A 21,921-nucleotide genomic window follows, 5' to 3' on the forward strand; every position below is an offset into this window, starting at 1 on the left:
ATATGCACAGTAACAACTCCACTGATGGGGAAATGTGACCCCCCCAAACCCACCCAGAGGCAGAGCTCCACCCAATTCCACCAGTGCCTACAGACACCAAGAGGATCTTTGCACAAGGCAGTCAAGAGTACAGGTCACACAACATACATCTGACACATACTTGTAGCTCAGTCGAAGTATTGTCATATCAACTCTTCCCTGGAGTCAACTACATCTTCCTCCTCATCACTCCCTATGTCCCCTTCATCAGCAACTGGTTCAGTGGCCAGGTCCTCTGCATCCAGCAATGGGATGTGACGTATCAGGGCCAGATTGTGTAGCATGCAGCAGGCAAAAACGATCTGGCACACTTTCAGTAGTTTGTAGGGTAGGGCACCTCTGGAGATGTGTACACACCGGAATCTGGCCTTCAGTAGCCCAAAGGTTCTCTTGATCACATGCCTTGTTACCGTGGGCCTCAACAAAACGTTTTTCAGCATATGTAGTTGTATAGTCAGAGTCCCCTGTGTGCACAGATGTAGGACTCACGTCAAGACTAGGAGGGAGTTAGGGCAGGGTATGAACAGAGTTGTCCAGGGGCCCACAGACGAATGCATACATCCTCCTCCCCCAGTTCTTCTGTAGTGGTGCCATCATGTGTGGGATGCTGTAGTTCCGCAGAATGAAGGAGTCATGAACACAACCGGGGAGCTTAGCTGTCACTTGGGAGATACTTTAGTCAGTGAAAGAATAAAAGGTTTTTTGATTCATGAACACTTGTTCATTTCTACTGGGCGGCACCAAAGAAATGGATGCGCCATTTATGGCAACCGTCACATGGGGGACATGTGTCAAATCATAGAAGGCAACTTTGACAGCGGCTCAATCAGCACGTTGGGGGAACCTGATGTAGCAGGGCAGATGTCTTAGCAGGGCACACAGTACATCCCTCAAAACATTACTGAACTTTGGCTGTGACATACCTGCTGCCAAGCCCTCTGTCATCTGGAATGACCCTGTGGCAAGAAAGAGAAGGACTGACAACACCTGTACTGTGGGAGGGATGGCACTGGGATGACAGATGGCAGGCAACAAATCAGGCTCCAACTGGGTCACCAGCTCCATGATGGTCTGACGGTTCAGACGATACGTCTGAATGAAGTGCTGCTCTTCCAGGGTGGCAAGGTTGACCAAGGACCGGTACACAGGAATATGTCTCATCCTCAACATTGCACCATATCTGGGAATGGGAGAGAAGTCAGAATAAGCTGCATTGACTGTGTGGACACAGTAAAGCTGTGCCATAGTCACAAAATGTCACCCATGATGCACCTAACATTCAGCCACTATCCACTACATACATGTAAAATGGCAGCTGCCTGTCTTGTGTGCAAAGGACAGATGGAAGTGACCTAACACCGCTGGCGTTAGACATCATGGTGGTAGGCGGCCGCTACCGGAGTGCAACTCCTCATTGGAAACCATGGTTGTCTATGGGAGATTGGAGCCAATGGTGATCGCTGCCGGTGGTGACGGTGATATCCGCAGTGGACGTTACCGCCATTTCACATGGCAATGCTCACTTGACTTTTGACACTCCTGCACACAAGACCTCCACTGCGTATGCTCCTGTGTTCTGACTCTGGTAGCCAAGATGCCATGTCCTCCGGGTGATAGGGCCCCAGCATTCTCCCAGGAAGAACTCGTGAAGCTTGTGGACGGGGTCCTACTCCTATATGGACGGTTGTATGTGGCACCAGAGCAGCAGGTGAGCCTAAGGTCACCATCCTGTCTGTAAGTGATGTGTATGTGGATGTAAGACTTTAGGACGAGGCAGAGTGGATGGATGGAGATGGGTGAGGAGTCTGAGCATGATTAGTGTGAAGACATGTGAGTGTGGGCATGAGCTGTATGAGATATGTGCTGTCCACTACTGTCCCTGTGATGCCACTCAACATGACTTTGTTCTATCTGTTGGTGTCACCCATGCAGGTCAGCGCCCATCAGAAGAAGGGGATTTGGAGGGCCATCGCCAAGCATGCCCAGCAGAGCACCCACTGCAGTAAGAGGTGGGAGGACCTGAGTCACTGAGCCCGAAAGACCGCAGAGGCCCAGCTGGTCATGTCCTCCCGGCCCCCTCCCGATGGCCCGCATTTTGGAAGTGGCCTACCCTGAGGTGGATGGGTGCTTGAGGGCAGCACAGCAGCCACAAGGGGGTAAGTACACACTCTCACCTTGTTAATGTGTTGCTTAGGTGGGGTTGAGTTGAGGACTAGTTGGCAGCTGTAGTGTGGGTAGAAGGTAGATGCTTGTAAACTATGGGCATCAGTCACCCTGGCAGGATTGGTATCACAGATCTGTGCTCATACCATGGAGACAGTGACATATGAGGGCATGTGCTTCCAATGTGTAATTTGTGTGCTCACACTCAACCAAGTTTTGGAACCCAGCTCCTGGCAACGTCATCAGTACACCTGAGGTGTCAGGCATTGTCATCTGTATTTGCCTACCACTGTGCCAGGGGGATAAGTTAGTCCTCAGTCTGCTGCAATGTACTGTCTATGTAGTGAGCTAGAGTGGGGCAAGATGGCACTGTTCTGATTGTCAATGGCTTAGTAGGCATGCTACCTACCATTGCAGAATTCAGTTGATACAGGAGTACAGGAATTGTTTCTCTGAAGGGCCATGTGGAGTTCCCATGTTCCGGTGCAAGTGTGACTAGTGTGACCTACATCTAGTACATGGGTACATGGGTACAAGTGTACCACTATCAGCAGTTCACATCAACATAGCTGTTGTTTACCTCCTGGTGTCCCACTGTTGTAGCATGTATAAGTGTGGGCATGGCGTGGCATGGCACGGCAGCAGATACTGATGTTGTTACTCTGTGTGACTGTTGTGCTGGCAGTGACCCATTACACCCTGTCTCTCTCCCACTCTCCCTTCCTCTCTTCTTCTGTCTTTGAGTGTATTAGCATCATAGGGCACAGGAGAAGGGGCACCGGCAAGAGGGGAAGCTGCAACTCACTGGACCCAGGAGGCTGGATCCAGCGGAGCCAAGGGGACCAGTAGAATGGAGAGCGAGGGGAGTGCCATGAGGGAGACATGATCGATCACACCATCTTCAAATTCCTCCTCTGATGGCGGCTCCCTTGCGGTGGCAAATCCATCTGGGACCACTCCAGTAACATCCTAGTCTGCCACCCCCCTTTCCAGCACTGCCATCCCTGTTGCTCCCCACCCAGTTGCCCTTGCCTGCTCACCCAGGAGGGTGGGCATCTCCTGCACCACAGGTACCTCTGCCTCTGCTCCAGTCAGCCCTGCTGCCCTCAGTGAGAAGGCTATTGGCCTGATGAGGTCCATCTCTGTGGGACAGTCAACCATTGTGAATGCCATCCAGGGAGTGGCATTGCAGATGCAGCAGACATAAGCATTCCTGCAAGGTATTCACAGTGGCCTGGCTGGCCTGCAGAGATCCTTTTAGGCTCTGGCCTCCTCATTGATGGCAGCCAGTGTCCCTTCTTCTTTCGTCCCGCCTCCAACTCCCTGTTCCCAATACCACACCCCTCTCCCCTCACCCATCCAAGGCACATTTTCTGACCCACATGCATCCACATCAACACACTCGGTATGCAAGGACAAACATAAGCATCACAAATGCCATCACCACCATGCACAAACACAACATTCAGATGCAGACATGACAACATCCACTCCCTACACTGACTTCCCCACCACCTCCCCCCTGACAGGCACTGTACCACTTACACCTGCAGTCTCCACTTCATCAGTCCCAGATCCTGTCACAGGTGGACTTACTGCTATCGTCACCACATCAGATCTGCATACATGTATACCATACACCACATGCGCACTCAGCACGACTGTCAACACCCTCACATGCAGCACCCCCACCCTACCTGCAGACACCACCATAACATTCTCTCACATATCCCTCTGCTATCTCCCTGCATTTCCTTCCCCGTCCTCCCACTACATCTAAACACCCACAGTCACCCACCCAACAGTCACGCAGCACACACTTGGCATCCAAGCATGCACGTGCACCCAAATCACCTCCATATACACACCTATCAACCACTCCCTCAACCTCCACTCCCATACCTTTCTTCCATAACTGTCCCTGTGCCCCCAAAAAACATTTCCTTGGTGAATTTTCCCAGGACCCTACCAGTGAACTAGTCCCTGCCCCCCCAAGCGCCCTGTTACCCTCCCACACCCTTGCCTTCCACCTCCCAGTCCTCCCCTGGTCATAGCCATGCCCCTCCACCACCTAAGACTTCCAACCCCACCAAGTCCACAGTCATCCCTCCCAAATGCAAGCCCACTCCCCCAAAATCTAAGTCAAAGCCCAAACCTCCCACCTCCAAGCCAAAGGACCCCCCTCCAAACCCAAACCAAGGACCCCCCTCCAAACCCAAACTCTCACCCTTACCTCTCCTCACCCCTGAGGTGCCTGCACTCTCCATTGATGCCCCTGTCCAGTGGAGGCCAGCAGTTTGCAGTAAGGAGTGAAGTTGGGACCTTATTATGTGCCCAGTGTGCAAGGGGCACTATGGACATTCTGGACTGGCCCTTGAGCCCCTTTGTACATTGTTGTTATTTGGCTTTTTGACTTTTTTTTAATGTAGCTGCACCACTACACCATTGGTGTCAATGGTAAAAACCTTGTCCTGGCTTTCCTTCCACATGTATGCGTTGTAAATATGCAATTTGAGATGTGTGATTGTATGTATGCATGTGTGTGTGTTGGTATGGGTGTTTGTTTGTGTGCGTGGTTTGCTGTGCCTTGTGTGTTGTTTGTGTGTGTGTGTACTAATATCCTTCTCTCCAGTATGTGCTAGGTGGGTATACTTACGGTTGGTGTCTTTGCTGCTGGTCCTGGAGTTCAATAGCCAGCAAGAGCATTGGAAAGACTATTGAGTGTTCCCTTTTCAGTGATTTGTTTCCACCAGGCTTTTCGTGGCAGTGCAACCTCCCTGAAAATCCTGGTGGTGTGCAGCCTCGTAATAGGGTCATGGGAAACAGCCTCTCCGCCGGCCTGGATATGCCTCCTTCCGGCCGTGGCGGTACGGGTGGCGAATTGGTTGTGTTCTGTTGGTTCTATCGCTGTGCTCATATTATGGCAGTCCGCTTCGCTGGGGCTACAGCAGTGCGACCACCACATCCACCCTAGAAGCTCACGTATATGTTGTGTGGGTGTCTGTGTACTAATATCCTTCTCTCCAGTGTGTGTTAGGTGGGTGTACTTACGGTTGGTGTCTTTGCCACTGGTCCTGGAGTTCAATAGCCAGCAAGAGCATTGGGAAGACTATTGAGTGTTCCCTTTTCAGTGATTCGTTTTCGCCAGGCTTTTCGTGGTGGTGCAACCTACCTGGAAATCCTGGTGGTGTGCGGCCTAGTAATAGGGTCATGGGAAACAGCCTCACAGCCAGCCTGGATATGCCTGCTGCTGACCGTGGCAGTCCGAGTGGCGTCTTGGTTGTCTTCTGTTGGTTCTATCCCCGTGCTCATATTACAGCGGTCTGCTTTGCTGGGGCCGCAGTAGTGCGACCGCCACCTCCACCGTGGCGGTTCACGAATCACCAGACTAGTAATGACCACCTTAATCTGGTACTAAACGTGCTATATTTAGCTAATCTCTATTGGAAATAAGATTTTATTTTTTTAAAATAAAGTCTCCCAATGTTAGCCTATGGAGCCCATTTACTAAAATGGTGAAAAATGAATTTGTCTATTTTCCCCTCACAAAGGCTTATAAAACATCTTTTATAAGGTCCCTGCTTATATTTACACTGCACCCAACCCTGGGGGCACCAAGGGCAGACTTTAGGTGTGACATATGCAAAAATAAGGTAGTTTGAAACGTTGGAAGTACTTTTAATTCCAAAGTCAAATTTGGGGTTCATTTTAACTTAAAAGCAGCCAGCAAGGCAGGCCTGCTTTTACAATGACACCAGGGACCACCTATCTACTCTGGGGTCCCTAAACCTACAGGTCCTATCATATACTAGTGACTTATAGGTAGGTTGACAGAGCCAATTATAATTAAGCTTCATTTGCACATCCCATTTTAAACAGAGCACTGACCATAGGACTGGTCAGCAATGCCCAGGGCACAGTCAGAAAACACCAGTATCAGCTGAAAATGGGGTCAAAAAGTGAGGGGGCTTCTGCAATCAGCCCAGTTTCCCCACACAAATGTAGACAGCACAAACAATCAATGAAGAGAAATACTGATACACATGTAGCTCAGTACCTTGGCTGGCACAGAGTGCCTATAGGATTCCTTACCAATAGGGACAAACTCACGCCATCATCCCATTTCAAGAGCCACAACAAACACACATATCCACTGATCCAAAAGCAACCTATCAACAGAGAAACACAGACATTTGAACACTCAAGGATAGGTGGTGTTGATCCTTTTAAATCATGTGAAATTGATAAGCTAGGGCCTCCATTTAGTAGGCGCGCATTTTAATGATTCTGCCTACCACTTCACAGTTTCCTGCACAAGTTATGCCTTTAGTGCAATTATGTGAAAGTAGAGATATTAGGTCATTTGGATCCTAGAGTATTTGAGCATGACAATAATTTCTTGAGTAAAAAGCCTCATCTGTTTAAAGTTGCTTCCTCTAATATGGAAAAATATTAAGTTCAAATGAAAAAAAGACAGTGACCGGTGGGCCTTACAGAGCATTTCCTTAGGGATAATATAAATGTTATAAAACAAAATATATTGCCTACAATTGTAGCAATTCACAAAGTTTTATCAAGGAAGCATTTAACTAAATATGTTCCATTTTGAATGAATTCTAGTGCGGCAAAAAATATAAGGCCAAGTACTGTTTGAAAGTGGTATAAAGTGATGTAAAAGTAGACAGCTTATCATGATGTTAAGACATATGACAATATATTTGTTTTGCAAAAAAACTGCTGGAATGGCTATTGCCTGGTAATAACAAGTCCTGGTTCAGGACATATGTTGAACCTGATTTTTTTAAACAGTACATACAGCATTTTGGGCCAGATGTATCAAGCCTTTTTGCATTCGCAAACGATGTGAATGCCCGTTTTTTTTAATGCAAAAATGCATTTTACGATGAATGAAAGGCATTCGCAATGGGAAAATAAGAAATCGCAAAATAGCGATTTTTTGCGAATGAGACACGAATTTGCTTGTCGCAAACAGCGTATCACAAATAGCGATATGATTTACCAAATCGCTTTTTGCGAAACGCTAATTGTGATACAAAATAGCGATTCGCAGATAGCGATCTCCTAACTCGCGCCGCTATTTGTGAGATGCAGATTGCAACACGCAAAAACAGAATTGCAATACGATGTAGCAAAAAATCGCAAATAGCGAATATTCGCAGAATGGCTGTTTGCACATGCAATTTACCAAAAATTGAAACCAGGTGGTAACCACGTGCAACCTATATAAAGAGGCCCAGAGTGACTCAGCCCCTCTTCCACAATGGCTGCACTCTGCGTCATGCCGAGGAGAATGAGGATCTTGGCAGGTTTGAGGAGAGGGAGGAGGAGACAGGAGCGCATTTTCAGAGTGCGCATTACCATTTCTGAGCAGATTGAGGAGGAAATTTATCAGAAGTATAGGTTAAGCTCAGCCATGATACTTGACCTGATAGCTGAGCTACAACCCATGCTGCAGCGCACAACACACAGGACCAATAGCATACCCACCCATGTGCAGGTATTATGCTCCCTGCACCTACTTGCCTCAGGGAGCTATCAAGGGGTCATAGCAGCAGCTGGAGGGGTATCACAGAGTGCCCTCTCTAGATTTTTCAACGCATTTCTCAATGCCATGCTCAGCAGAATACAACTGTACATAAGATTCCCCAACACCTCACAGGCATTAAAGCAAACTAAAGTTAATTTTTACCAGATAGCACAGTTCCCACATGTCCTAGGTGCCATTGATGGGACACATGTAACAATCTGTCCACCATCGGCCACCGAGTATGTGTATCGGAACCGTAAAAACCATCATTCTATGAACATACAGGTGATATGCAATGCCCCCTACATCATTACCGAGCATGACTCATACATCTTTCGCCATAGCGGGATACGCACAAGACTGCTAGCTGGGGAGTTTGGAGAAGGATATCTACTAGGTAATTTGATAGTTCTGAATAATGCATTGATGTAGCATGATGTCAGACAGCAAAAGTGCTCATTTTACTCTCTGTGCATTCAGGAGACAGTGCCTACACAGTGTGCACCTATATGCTAATGCCCTACCTGAACCTTGCTACCCCAGCAGAGAAGAGGTACAATGCTGCACATAGGGCTACCCGCAATGTGATGGAGTGCACTTTTGGGCTGCTAAAGAGCCGTTTCAGGTGCATCCATAGGAGTGGAGGTGCACTACAGTTCAGCCCTGAGACAACATGCAAAATTGTGGCCACATGTGCGATCTTGCACAACATAGCAACCACCAGGGGCATACTAGTGGAACTCATGGAGCCAGACTCAGATGAGGATGAAGATCTCTTACCACCCCTTCTACCAGCAGACAGGACCAGTGCAGCAGAAGGCAGGCAAAGACGTGCTGACATCACGTGCATCCATTTTTGATGAAAGTAATGACAAATCCACTTCAATAATATGTATTTCAGTAGTTAGCATCTTTATTACCTTGACTTCAGGTAAGCAATGTGTCATTAGGACATAGCTATTCACAATGGGCAGACATGAACTATTAACAGTGTCACACTATTAGCGTCATAGCATGACTTTATTTCTACATGTTGAGGTGGTCCCTTGTAGCCCTCAACATCACTCCTTACGTCCATGAACTTCACTTGAGTGCTCAGTGCCCTCACTGGCACCTCTAGTAGCAGGTTCACCTGCAGTACTGTGTCTGGCACTGCAACGCCTTGGATCAATCACAGGGACTGTCAGACTGTCACACTGCTGTGGCTAGAGGACTCCTCACTGTCACCAACACCCAGTTTGCTGGTTGTGGGACTGCGTGCTGTTTGCATGGCATCCAGTACGTTGGTAATTTGCACCAGTCCCTGTGCAATGTCCCTACTGCAATGTGCCATCTCCACCTCTGTGGCAATGGCACGCCATGATATCTGTGCTGTTGAACTTGCAAGCCGATTGACTGATCTACAAAAGATATCAAACTTTGACAAATATTGGTGATGGCGCCTGCGCTGGCTGACGAGCTCCTGCCGTATCTCAGTGCATAGTTCCTTCAATCAGGGTCTCCAAGTGGTTGTTTTGTAACCCCATATTGCTATTGTGAGACACTGTCTGTGCAGTGACTTCAAAAGTTTGCATTGCAGGCGCTGCACCTTCAGCATGGAAGCTTCAAGTACACCAAAGATTGATGGGCCCACTCCTTCTTCTGTGCCCTGTCTGCCTACATCGTGGCGCCTCCTGAGGGGAGCTGACTGACGCTGGCACTGGTGCAGGGACTGCTGTCTTCCTGTGGGACTCGCCTCTGATGGTGGTGTGGGTTCGTGTTCTGGCATCTCATCTGAGTCCAGGTTGTACTCTGGCAGCGGTAACACCCTTGTCCTGCGTCTAGTCAGTACAATACTGTAGGACTCACTAGTATTGGAGTCTGACTCTGGCTGTATTTCTGTGTCCCCCACTTTTTCAGATCCTGCAGCAGCAGGGACCAAGTAATCTGCAAGGACAATATGCAGCATTTCAGTTCTAGCATTTGTCACAGATTTCCACAGTGTTGCTTTTTGTGTACAATTAAATTGTGTCACCCTGAGTTGTCTGTGGTGTTGCTGTATGTGGCTGCCCATTATCTTGCTAGTTATGTTGTGTTTTCACCTTAGGGTTGTGTACTACCACTCCCATAAGGCACTGTTGTGTTGTATGTAAGATGTAACATGGACTACTTTTCATTGTGCATCAAGCTATGCTCTATTTCCTAAGGGGCATGTGTACATGCACATGTGGGGATACACTTAATTACTGGTCTTACCTTTGCTGGTGCAGGGTGTCGCTGAGGTGTCAATGTCAGTTACTACACTGACAGCTTCTGGTAGCAATGTGGACTCTACCACGTCTTCCATAGGTGTGGACGGTGTGTGGGTGGATGGTCTGCCTCCAGTGCTCCTTGCCTCCCTATGCCTGCTAGCCATCCTGTCCTTGGCACGGGACCGCAAGTCGAACCATTGCTTGCATATCTCCTCCACAGAGCGCTGCGCAACACTCACTGCGATATATTTTTGTCTGTATGTCAGACCAGAGTTTTCACTTCTCACTCTCAGGTACTTGGAGTGAGGTCTTGCCAAAGAGTCTATCATGGTTCCCAACAACCTCCTCAATGAGCACCTCCAATTCTTTCTCACTGAATTTCAGCTTCCTCTTCCTGTCCCCCTTCTCCTTCCCTTTGGCAGCATTGGCCATGTTGCAGTTTGATCCTGGCTTCCTCACAGTGCTGACTCCCTGGTGCTGGGCTGTGTCTCTCTCACTGCTCCTATGAGTGTGGCTCCTGGAAACAGCATGGGCTGACTTACTTCCTGCTTGTGATGTCATCAGGTTGCTCCGGTTTGCCGTTTTCGCTATTTGCGATTTTCAGTTACCGAATCGCGATTTTTTTTATGATTCGGTATTTGCATCTCGCAAAAGGCGTTTGTGAATTTTAAGAAATCGCTATTAGCGATTTTCAAATTTGATACATCGCATTTTGCATTTCTAAAATTGTGATTTCTTAAAAATTCGCAATTTGGAAATCGCTACCTGGAATATTGATATATCTGTCCCTTTGTCTTTAATGCATTCTGAAAAAAATCAAGGGCAACAATCTCAGCTTTAAATTACATTTATAAAAGCTCCATAAATCTGTGGTCCTTACAAATGTATATGTTACTATTTCCTCCTTATGGGATAATTTATACTTTAAAAATGGTTACTGAATGTTAGGTCATGGATCAGGAATGGCATTGTATAGTATAGGGAGTGTTACATGCTGAGCTCTGAATTTTAAATGTTAAAGTATAATCTTGAAAAATCAGGACGACAAAGATTTTTTTTATTCTGGACAAAACATTGTCAAGAATGTCATTTCTGGTTTCTCCTAGCCTTTAGATAAAGGACATAACATTATCTTTCTAAAGCAGTTGTACCATTTGCTATGTATGCTCCAAACTCTTCTTTATAACCCTGCTTGAACAGTTTTATGACAAGATATTGTGAACAGCAAAATCATGCCGTAAGAATATTGTATCAAAAATATTGTCTGCAAAAATATCAAGTTTACATACTTTGTATGTAAACAACCAAAATAATATTTCAAAAATATTGTAGAACAGAATATCACAAAAAAAGATGAGAATATATTGAAAATGTAATAAATACATAACATTTTAAGTAATTTAATTAAAATATTAAACTAGAAAATAATCAAATAATTAAAATTATATATGTATATATACTTTAAAATATAAAAACAACTAGACAACTTTCAAATGCATTACATTCAATATATTAAGATTAACTTAAAAGTTAATGTATTAACATTAATGAACATAACATGCAAACATAGTTTAATGAACACTTTGAACTACATAAATAATATATATATTGAAAACTATAACATATAGAAACGATTTACAAAAATACATTAATATTAACAATAGCTAAAACATTAAATTAACAAATAGATATCAACAATAGCATATATGTCAATTAATAGGTGAAAGTTAATAAAACATATATTTAAAAAATAATAATATTACCATTAATAAATACACACTGTTAAAACTGATAATAAAAAATGAACTAAACATTGAGGGGTAATCATGCATGCAGAGCAACAGTGGCTATAATCAAAAGGGTTGAAACCCCAGGTAAAAACCATAGCCCTGTCAGAGGCAGGCCTGATAAAGTATCCCTCACAAAGAGATGAAAATGTGACTTGAGTACTTAGTTGTGCTGCTACCAGAGTTGATGACTTAAAGAAAGGCAAGGATTTTTGTGCCCCCGGAGGTGGGGGAGAAGGAGGAGATGGTGCATACCAAAGGCTGCGCAGACACCCGAAGGGAGATGACGCACAGGGAGTGCTGGGGGCACCCGCTCAGCAAACACAACCGGCAGTGGAGAAAGGGTTAGAATCCTACACGGTGATTATCGTAGTGGCTACTAAAATGCTAAATAGGTCCTGGAGAGGAAGGCTGAGACAGTGGCTCATGATGTAAACCTCCTTAAGGAAGATCATAAGAAATTGGTTGGCAGGGTGGAGGAACCAGAATCGACTGTGGCACAGAGTCGGCCCATGTTTCTGCACCATGGAGATCACATTTCACAGCTTGAAAAAGAATTGTCCTTGCTGCTGGGGAAATTTAATGATGGGGAGGGCGATCATGAAGAAATAATGCTAGAGTGGTGGGTCTCCCAGACAAAGCAGACGCTCCATCAATCGAGTTGTTCTTGGAGGACTGATTTGCGACGGCGGTTCTCGAGCGAAAGTCCTCTAAATGGTTCATGGTGGAGAGGGCACACCAGATGCTGGGCAAGCTGCCGCAGCCGGGGGCCCCTCCTCAAGTAGTGGTGGCAAGAATCCTGACCTACAGGCACAGCAATGCAATATTTCAGAGGGCTTGATCACATGGGCCTTGGGAGATGGAGGCTGCCTTGGTCATTCTTTATCCGGATTATACTAAGGCAGTGCAAAAATGGAGAGAGACGTTTATAGCAGTTAAGCGATACCTACAGACCTTAGGTATACAGTTTGGGTTGCTTTAACCTGTCAGAATCTGGGTCACACTGGAAGGTGAAATGCACTTTTTCTCAGCCCTGGCTGAGGTCTGGGAGTGGCTGGAATGCTGAGGATATCAACCTGCCAGGAAACCGGGGAGATTGTCCCACAGCAGAATGGAGTGAAGTAAAGAGACGACGCAAACAGCTGAAGAGACTGACCCAGAGACTGTCCAAGGACCAGGCAGAGACCAAGGGTAAAAGTCGTGGAAGCACTACAGCAGCAATGAAGCACTCTCTTGGGCACCAGGTGGGGTATCATCTGAGACATGGGGGAGGACTCAGGAGGAAGAAGTCACAATCTGGGGCCTCAGGATGACAGACAGCAGCCCCAGTGGTGACACCCATCGCTTCAGGGGAAATAATATGACCACCACCAGAGAAACAGACTGTATGAGAGATTGTCTTGCTCCGATCTGGCTCAGAAACCGGCAGGTGAGGAAATTACCATTATCGGGGAAGATAGTTCTATGCCTCACCAACCTCAGCTTGGTGTTTCAGTCTTTGAACCTTCAGTAGACAATGAAGATTAACACAGGTTTTGGGTTGGGGGATAACAATGTACCGTGATTTGGGGGGGTGCCAGTTCCAAGTTCGTGGCACGGTAGTTTGCAGGGGGTTTGTTCTGAATTTCTTATGTTTTGTAATGGAAGGAGGTTTGCTGGGGAGTTCACTAAGTTTACAGGAAGTGGATCAGGAGGTGCAGCTGGAACATTACCCCCACTATGGAAGCAAACAACCTTACCTTATTGACATGTAACGTTAATGGATAGGGCCCTAAAATTAAACAAGGGCTAGTAGCTAAAGCACTTACAAGATACTCCTCTGATGTGGTATTTTTCTAAGAACTTCATATGAGGGGGAACCATGCACCTCCAGGGGTGGCAATATTGCTTAAAAATATCTCCCTTTTGTGGTGACAAAGCTATGAATAGATACCATGGGGTGATATGTGGTGATCTGAGGAGACTGGGAGTGAGAAACACTAGCGCTGATTAATGCATACGTCCCACCTCGACTACAGACAGATACATTCCAGGGCATTGAGTTGTATAATGGAAGAGGTCCCAGATGCTACAACCATAATGGGGGAGAGGAGTTGTTAGAAATTGGGGTCTCTAGTTGGCAGGATTATGCACCGAGTCCGAGCAGGGATCACCACTCTAGTTAGGGTAAGTCAAAATCACACCAAAAGATAACCCGTGCTCCCCCTTTGGTAGCTTGGCACAGAGAAGTCAGGCTTATCTAAAGAAACAATGTGTAAGTATTTGTGCAACACAAACACACACACACACACACACACACACAGTAATGTAGTGACAGTACCACAAAAAACTCCCCCAATAACAATAGTCAATAATTTTATAAATAAGTCAGGACCAAAACAACAAAAATCCAATAAGTAGAAGTCGAGTTATGAATTTTTAATGAAGAAAAAGAGTTTTAGTGCTTAGTAGCAAATAGTGCTCTAAGGGTTACATGATGCTGCACTTGACCGGACAAAGTCAAGAGTTCAGGCCGCTCACAATGGAATGCAGGCTGGTTACAAGACCCATGCAGGGCCCGTTGAGCAAAGTACCTTAATTCTGGTTGGAGTCACAAGATGAGTCGATTTTCCTCATGCAGTGCTGGCGATGCGTCGGTTCTGAAGCCAGTGTGCCTTGTTTCTCCATGTAGTGAAGGGATGTGCCAATCTGCCTTCATCAGTGGCGGCGATGTGGTGGTTCTGATGTTGCGATGATGCAATGGCAAAGCACAGGTTCCAAATGCATTTCTACTCCCACAAAATTGGCGACAGGTTGTATCTACCTCTTGCAGTAGATGATGTGTCAATTCCCACTGCAGCAAGTATCTTGGTCCACTTCCAGTAAACTAGGCACAAGAGCAGGGGTAGAGATTTTGATATCCCTGAGTCTCAATCAACAGGAGGCAAGCCAAAAAGTCCTTGGAGATTACTTTGGGATGCAAGGCAGAGTCCAGCTCTCCTTCAGCAAGGTCAGAGAGCAGCAGGGCAGCACAGCAGAAAAGCAGTCCTTCCAGGTCCACAGTCCAGCAGGATTACAGTCCTTGATGAGGCACAGCAGTTCTTCTGACAGAGTCCAGTTGTGGGTCCAGAAGTGTCTGAATTGGTGAGGTTAGAGACTCAGTACGTATACCCAAATGTGTCTTTGAAGTGGGGGGTGACTTCAAGGAAGGCTCTTTAAAATGCACAAGTATCCTTACATCCTCAGCCTTGGCTCTGGACTATTAGTAGGAGGTTAATCAGCCCTTTTTGTGGGGACAGGCACTGCCTATTCAGGATTTATCATTACCATTCCAAAGATATGAAACACGAGACAGCTACTTCTTTCTATTCAGGAATTACATCTTAAAAGCATATTAAGGAATTTCTAATGTTAACCAATGAGAGGAGGAGGCCTTACAGCAGTGAAAACTTAATTTAGGTGTTTTTCACTACTATGACATGCAAAACTTCAAAGTACATGCCCTGCCTTTTACTCAAACAGCACCCTGCCCAATTGGCAACCTATTACCTATCTTAGGGGTGACTTACGTGTAATCAAAGAGGAGTTTAAGGCTTGACAAAGGGTTTTAATTGCCAAGTTGCAAGTTGAAGTGGCAGTAAAACTGCACACACAGGTTCCGCAGTGGCAGGCCTGACACATGTTTAAAGGGCTACTTGTTTGGGTGGCACAAGTAGTATTGCAAGCCCATTAATACAGGCCCTGTGCACATATAGTACACTTTACTAGGGACTTATAAGTAAACTTAATACGCCAACTATGAGTGAGCCAATGTTACAGCATTTTATTTTAAAGAGTGAGCACAAGCACTTTAGCGCTGGTTAGCAGTGTTAAAGTGCACAGAGTCCTCAAGCTAACAAAAACTATATCAGAAAAAGAGGAAGAAGGCAAAGAATTCGGAGTGACCCTTTAGAGAGGGCCATTTTCCAATAGGGGTGATTTAAATATGCTTATGGATCCAAGAGTGGATCAGACATATTTTCGACCATTACAGGCAACCCATGAGGGAAAACTGAGGGGTTTTACAAGGGCACTAAGTATGGAGGTAATATGCCGCTCCCTTCATGGAGAGGATAAAGGATTCTCCTATTATTCATGGGTGCATAGTATGCTTTATTGCATTGATTATGTAGTCATGCCTGCCCTGACACTCCTCAGATTTACAGAGACAACCTCGCAGGCGAGGGGATATCGGACCATTCCCCATTTGAAGTTAGATTACAGGACCTGTGTGTAAGAGGGAGGAGTGAATGGCACATGGCAGCATAGCGTCTGACCTCCCCCAATGGAAGTAAAGAGGGCCTCTGGGGTCACAGAGCTATACTTTCTAGAAAAACGAAAAATGGTTAGGAGTGCGGCTACCCTAACTAAGCCTATAAGGCTACAATAAGGGACAAAATAATTTCAGGAGAGGTGGCAGACAAATGGAGATGGGAGTGGGAATACTTGGAGCTGGAGCGTGAAATCAGGCTCCTGAAAGACAGTCAGGCTCATACCCCAGTAGAAAAGGTGAATCAGCAATTGGTAAGGAAGAGGGAAGAATATTGAACAGTGTAGACCAATGAGGTAAAACAGATAAGTCTGGCCCAACAGGGAAGGCTGTATGAGAGATGGGTGAGAAAGTGGGAATCTGAGAGATCACATATTTCCAAGTTGACAGGTCCAACTGGAGAAATAATATGAGGTAGTGACAACATTGCAGGGGCCATGACAGGGTACCAGAGGAGTTTCTATGTGGAAGACTCCAAGTGAGAGGTGTTGGAGATGAGAGAATTTGTAAAGGACTGCCCCTGCAGAAAACTGGACAGAGAGAGGGTGATGGAGTTGGAGGAGGATTTAACGGAGAGAGAAGTGCGACAGGCGCTTTCGCAGTTACAATCTGGGAAGGCCCTGGGACCGAATGGCCTAACAATGGAGTTCTTGTGCTGAGTATTGGCAGGGCATATACCCCCACTCCATAAGATGTAAGTCAAAGCACATGAGAAGGGTAAACGTCCCTGAGAGTTGAGGATGGCAACAGTGGTCCCTGTTCTGAAACCGAGGAAACCCCTGGCTGGTGAGATTCCTATATACCCATATCCCTAATTAATACAGATGTGAAAATCCTATCAAAGGCACTAGCAAATGCATTGAGGGAAGTGATTCTAGATTTGATACAGCCAGACCGGAATGCTTTTATGCCTCACAGATCCACCCAACTCATCCTCAGGAGACTACAGAATAATATGGCCGCAGATGGAGGGTTGGGACTACCGCTTGCAAAAACCTCTCTTGATGCCCGCAAGGAATTTGATTGAGTGGAATGCCCCTTGATGTTTGCATACCTGGAAAAAATTGGATTTGAGCCAAACTTTCTAGCATGGATCAGTTTCCTTTACACAAAGCCGAAAGAACAACTGAAAGTGAACGGAGTTCACTCACCAGCATTTCAGATTGGGGAAGGTATGAGACAGGGCTGCCCCCTATCACTGGTGCTATTTGTGTTAGCACTGGAACCTATAGCGAAGTGGACAAGAGAAAATGTAGAGATAGCGGGTTGGAAATGGCACTCCCTTTGGGAGGAGTGTATCTCATTCTATGCAGATGATGTGTTATTGTATATGGCCATCCCGGATAAAACCCTGGAAAGGGTGGTTGGTATATTTGCAGCATATGGGAAATATTCTGGTCTACAAGAGAACTGGGAAAAATCCCCAATCTTCCTGAAGCGTACATGAAAGCTGGAAAGTATCAACCTGTTGCCACTCAAAATTAAAAAAGAACTCTTTAAATATCAGGAGATATGGGTTTCCAGAGGGGTGGGCTCCTATTCTGAGGACAGCCTCGTACCATTGTTACACAATTTGGAAACAAATGTTGGGCATTGGGGAGCTATGCCTATTTACTTAATGGATAGAACAGCGCTATTTAAGATGGTGGCACTCCCCAATTTTACCTATGCTACAGAATAGCCCCTGTCAAGATCCTAGTAGGTTATTTTTTAAAGATGTAAATACTTTACTGAGGAAATTGTTATGGCAGGGGGCCCCCAAGAATAATGTTATCTACTTTACAGAGATGGACAATTGAGGGAGGTATAGCATTGCCTAACGTTAAGCGATTCTATAAGGTGGCACATTTAGGCATGATCAATGACTGGGAGTTTCAACTAGACAGAACGATGTTAGGAGGGAAGGGCTGTATGCATGTAATCAATAGTGGGAAGCTAACTGAGACTGCCCCCACCTAGAATAAATGATAATGGTTATATGGCATGAACTTCATAGCGAGATGGGATGGTGTGGGTGCCCTAGCCCAGGATCCACATTGTGGATTGGCAGATGACTGAGAGAAGTATTTGGCATTGATGGCTTCTGTAAGTGGGACACCATAGGGCTTAGTACACTGGTGGGTGAATGGGATGCCAACGTGGGGGTGCCATTGGCATATCTTCAAACAGAATATGAGATGCCGCCCTCTTAGGTATTCCAGTGCCTCCAAATGAGACATACGGTACAGGCTAAGATTGTATCGGATGAGGAGGTTATGGAGGCCTTGCCTCTGGAGAACAGACTACTGGGGAAACCAATGCCTATTACAGCAGTTTCTCTCATCTAGCAGACCCTGATAAGGAATACACAAAGAGAACTTGAACCCTTGACAGCATGGCAGAGGGATGTCAGAGACTTTGAGGATGAGGAATGCAAGACGTGTTGCGATTCCCCATGCAGGTAGCAATCAAGGCCTTATACAGACTGAAACACATAAAGATCCTGTACTGGTTCTATTGTACTAGAGTTCTCCTGTATAATTTAGGAAAAGTCTTGGATGAGAACTGGTTGCAAGGGTGTGAAAAGAAGGGTGCATTCTTCTATACAGTTTGGGAGTGCCCGATAGTAGATGAACTCTAGGAAGGGGTGACCAACGGACTGGAAAGCACTACTGAGATCTGGATTGCTCCAGAGGCCCCATTGATATTGTTAGGGGAATGGGTGGATCTGATGCAACCTCCTATCAGCATATGTTAATTAACCTGGGGGTTTCTCCTAGCCAAGAGAGAAGTTGCATGTAAGTGGGGATCCGCTGTGGCGCCTATTTGAAGAGACTGGGAAAGAGAAATAAACATAAGCTTTGTGCAAGAAAATGTGATTTGTAAAGGAAGGGGATGCCCTAAAAAAATTGAAAAAATATGGAAAGGATAGATGAGCGCTGTTTAAGGTACGTTAGCCAGTGACCCCAGTGGGAGGGAGGTGAGTGTTGGGGATTGGTTGTTTGGATGATATATGGCTGCTGTATCATTTGGAAAATTCAATAAAATATTTTACAAAAAAAGCAACACTAGCAAAGGTGTTGGGCTTCTAAAGAGTTTGATTATGTAATTTAATTCAAATGTAAGCAAATGTGGAAAAACAGTACAAGCTTGGATCAGTTGAATTTACTATATCCATGCCAATGTAACCGAAAGCTGGTAAAGTGTTGGCTTAGGAGGGGGTAGATTTGATCATCCTGCCCCAGCGTAATCAAACGCAGGGAAACTGGTCGTCCTTGGAAGGGTTAGATTTACTATTCTCCATCCAACATAAGCAATAGTAAGGAAAGTGTTGGACATTGGAGGGGATAGATTCACAATTCTCAATACAGTGTTAGCAATAGTGGGGAAAGTGTTGGACTTTGAAGGGATTAGATTTACTATTCCCACTCCAAAGTAAGCTACATTAGGTAAACTGTCGGAATTTGGAGGGTTGGATTTACTATTCTTACTGCAATGTAAGCAAAGTAAGAGAAAGTGTGGGGCTTGGGAAGTGTTAGAAAGCAACAGTAGGGAAAGTATTGGACTTTGGAGTGATTAGATTTAGTATTCCTGCTTCAATCTAAGCAACAGTCAGGAAAATATTGGATTTTGAAGGGGTTACACTTAATATTCCCACTTCAATGTGAGCAAAAACGTGGAAAGGTTTGCACTTAGGAGGGCTACATGTAGCAATCTGAAACCTAATCATTTCTAAACAAACATCTAAATACCTTACTTACTGTCCGTTACACCAAATAGCATGGAGGGCAGCAATGATGAACCTCCACTTCTGTCTGTCTTGGACACGTTTCTGTATGGTGCCCCAGCTGTGGTTCAGGGTTTTCAGTTCTGTTTCCACAGTTCACCTCCAGGTGTTCTTTGGCCTGCCTCTCTTCCATTTGCCTTCTGGAGCCAGTGGAGAGCTGTTCTTGTAATAGAGTCTTGTTCTCTTCTGTTTGTGTGTCCTATCCATCTCTATCTCTTTCTCATTATGATGGTGTCAATGCTCTCTTGCTTCCAACGTGTGAGCAGTCCTGGTTGGAGATGGTTCATGGCCAGAAAATACAGAAGATTTGTTTTAGATTACTGGTGTGGAAGGCTGACAGTTTGGTGATGTCACTTTTTATCATCCACCAAAATTCTGATACATACAGAGTGTGGACAGAATGCAGCTCTGGTAAAGCCTCAGCTTTGTGTTGGTTCTATACTGAGATTATCTCCACACAATATTCAACACCCCGTAGGCATTCCTGGTCTTATTTAGTCTGTTCTTGATGTCACTGTCTGCCCCTCCATCATATCTGATAGCAGTGCCTATATAAGTGAACTCTTCAGTCATTGTCCTCTCCATCCACCTTGGGTGATAAATGGTTTGGGATGTTGATTTCTTTGTGTTGATCTTCGGGCCCACTTGTGGTGCACAGATAATGGGGAAAGATGTATTTTACTGCATATATTGTTGTGTGCAAGAGAGCAAGGTTAGGTCACCTCCAAAGTCTTGGTGCTCAATGGTAGAGAAAAAGGTCCATTTGATGCCTACAGTTTGGTCCTCTGTTGGGCGTCTCATCATCCAGGCAATGGATAAATTGAAGAGCAACACTGATATTACACATCCCAGTCTCCCACAGGTCTTGTCTTTGAAGCTATAGGCACTAGCTTCTGTTTAGCAGCAACATTATCATAAATTCTCTTGATGAGGGGAACTATCTGCTGTGGTGTGCCACAGGTTCTCAGTATACAGCAAAGGCTATCACAGTGGATACTGTCAAGGGCATTTTATTACCTAATAACATAAAATTCAACATATTCCAAATATCTTCAATTTAAATAAATATACTTAAATGTACAAAAATCAACAAATACAATAATAATGTAAAAAATAAAGCAACATTAAATTATTCCCTACCTACTACCAAAAACCATCCAGCAAAAAAATACAAAATACATTACAAATAAAACAATAACATTAAAATATCAATTAAATAAAACAAATACAATTAAAAAATAATAATAATCAAATATATTTTACAAATATTATTAAAGTAATTAAACAATTATCAATTAGTTAAAAACAACTAAAATTGTACATTACAAATAGTCAATTATGAAAATAACATAATTAATTATCAAATATTTATTTAAAATTTTAAAGATTAAAAAATATAATTTATATAACTACCCATCTCATTCCCTTACTAACCTAATAGCCTACAAATGAAATGTAAATTACTAACTTACTATAAAAAATAAAAATACATTCAAAATTACAAGCTTCATTTAAGTAATTAAAAAAATAATCAAGGAACCAATTTACCTAATTACTCACCAATTAAATCATTATTATAAACTATTAAAAATAAAAATAAAACAGTAACTTATAATTTAAACAACTTCCCAACATATTCTCCTACAAAACCGAACATCCTGCTACTAAGTTATAAATTGCTAACTAAATGTAAACAATAAATACAAATTATAAATTAGAGACTATATTAAAGAACTGAAAACATTTATGGTACCCACAATTATTATAACTAATAGATATTACATTAATAAAAATAATATTCAATACTGTAGGAAGCTAGCCTGGTGTGTGGTGAGCACCTATAGTGTTATCACCTTATACCAGGTCCAGGTATCCACTATTAGTGAAGTGTAGGCAGTGTCTAGGAGTCCAGAGCTCTCTAGAGGTAGCTGTGGATGAGCAGTCAAGACTTATCGAGGAGACATGCAAAGCTTATGCAATACCACTACAGTCACACAGCACGTACACACATAAAAGAACCACACAGTGTTACCATAATAAAGGTACTTTATTATGGTAACACAAATACTAAAATACTGAATAGGTAATACTCCAATAGG

At 44.6% G+C, this 21,921-nt stretch overlaps 1 protein-coding gene across 1 annotated transcript in view; it reads right to left on the reverse strand.

The window, feature by feature from the left end:
• Positions 1–21,921, reverse strand: part of PTPRQ (protein tyrosine phosphatase receptor type Q) — a 1,423,303-nt gene that overhangs the window by 995,841 nt on the left and 405,541 nt on the right. The window lies entirely within an intron of this gene.

This window comes from Pleurodeles waltl, chromosome 4_1 (assembly GCF_031143425.1).
Source record: "Pleurodeles waltl isolate 20211129_DDA chromosome 4_1, aPleWal1.hap1.20221129, whole genome shotgun sequence".
In the NCBI taxonomy this organism is placed as follows: domain Eukaryota; kingdom Metazoa; phylum Chordata; class Amphibia; order Caudata; family Salamandridae; genus Pleurodeles; species Pleurodeles waltl.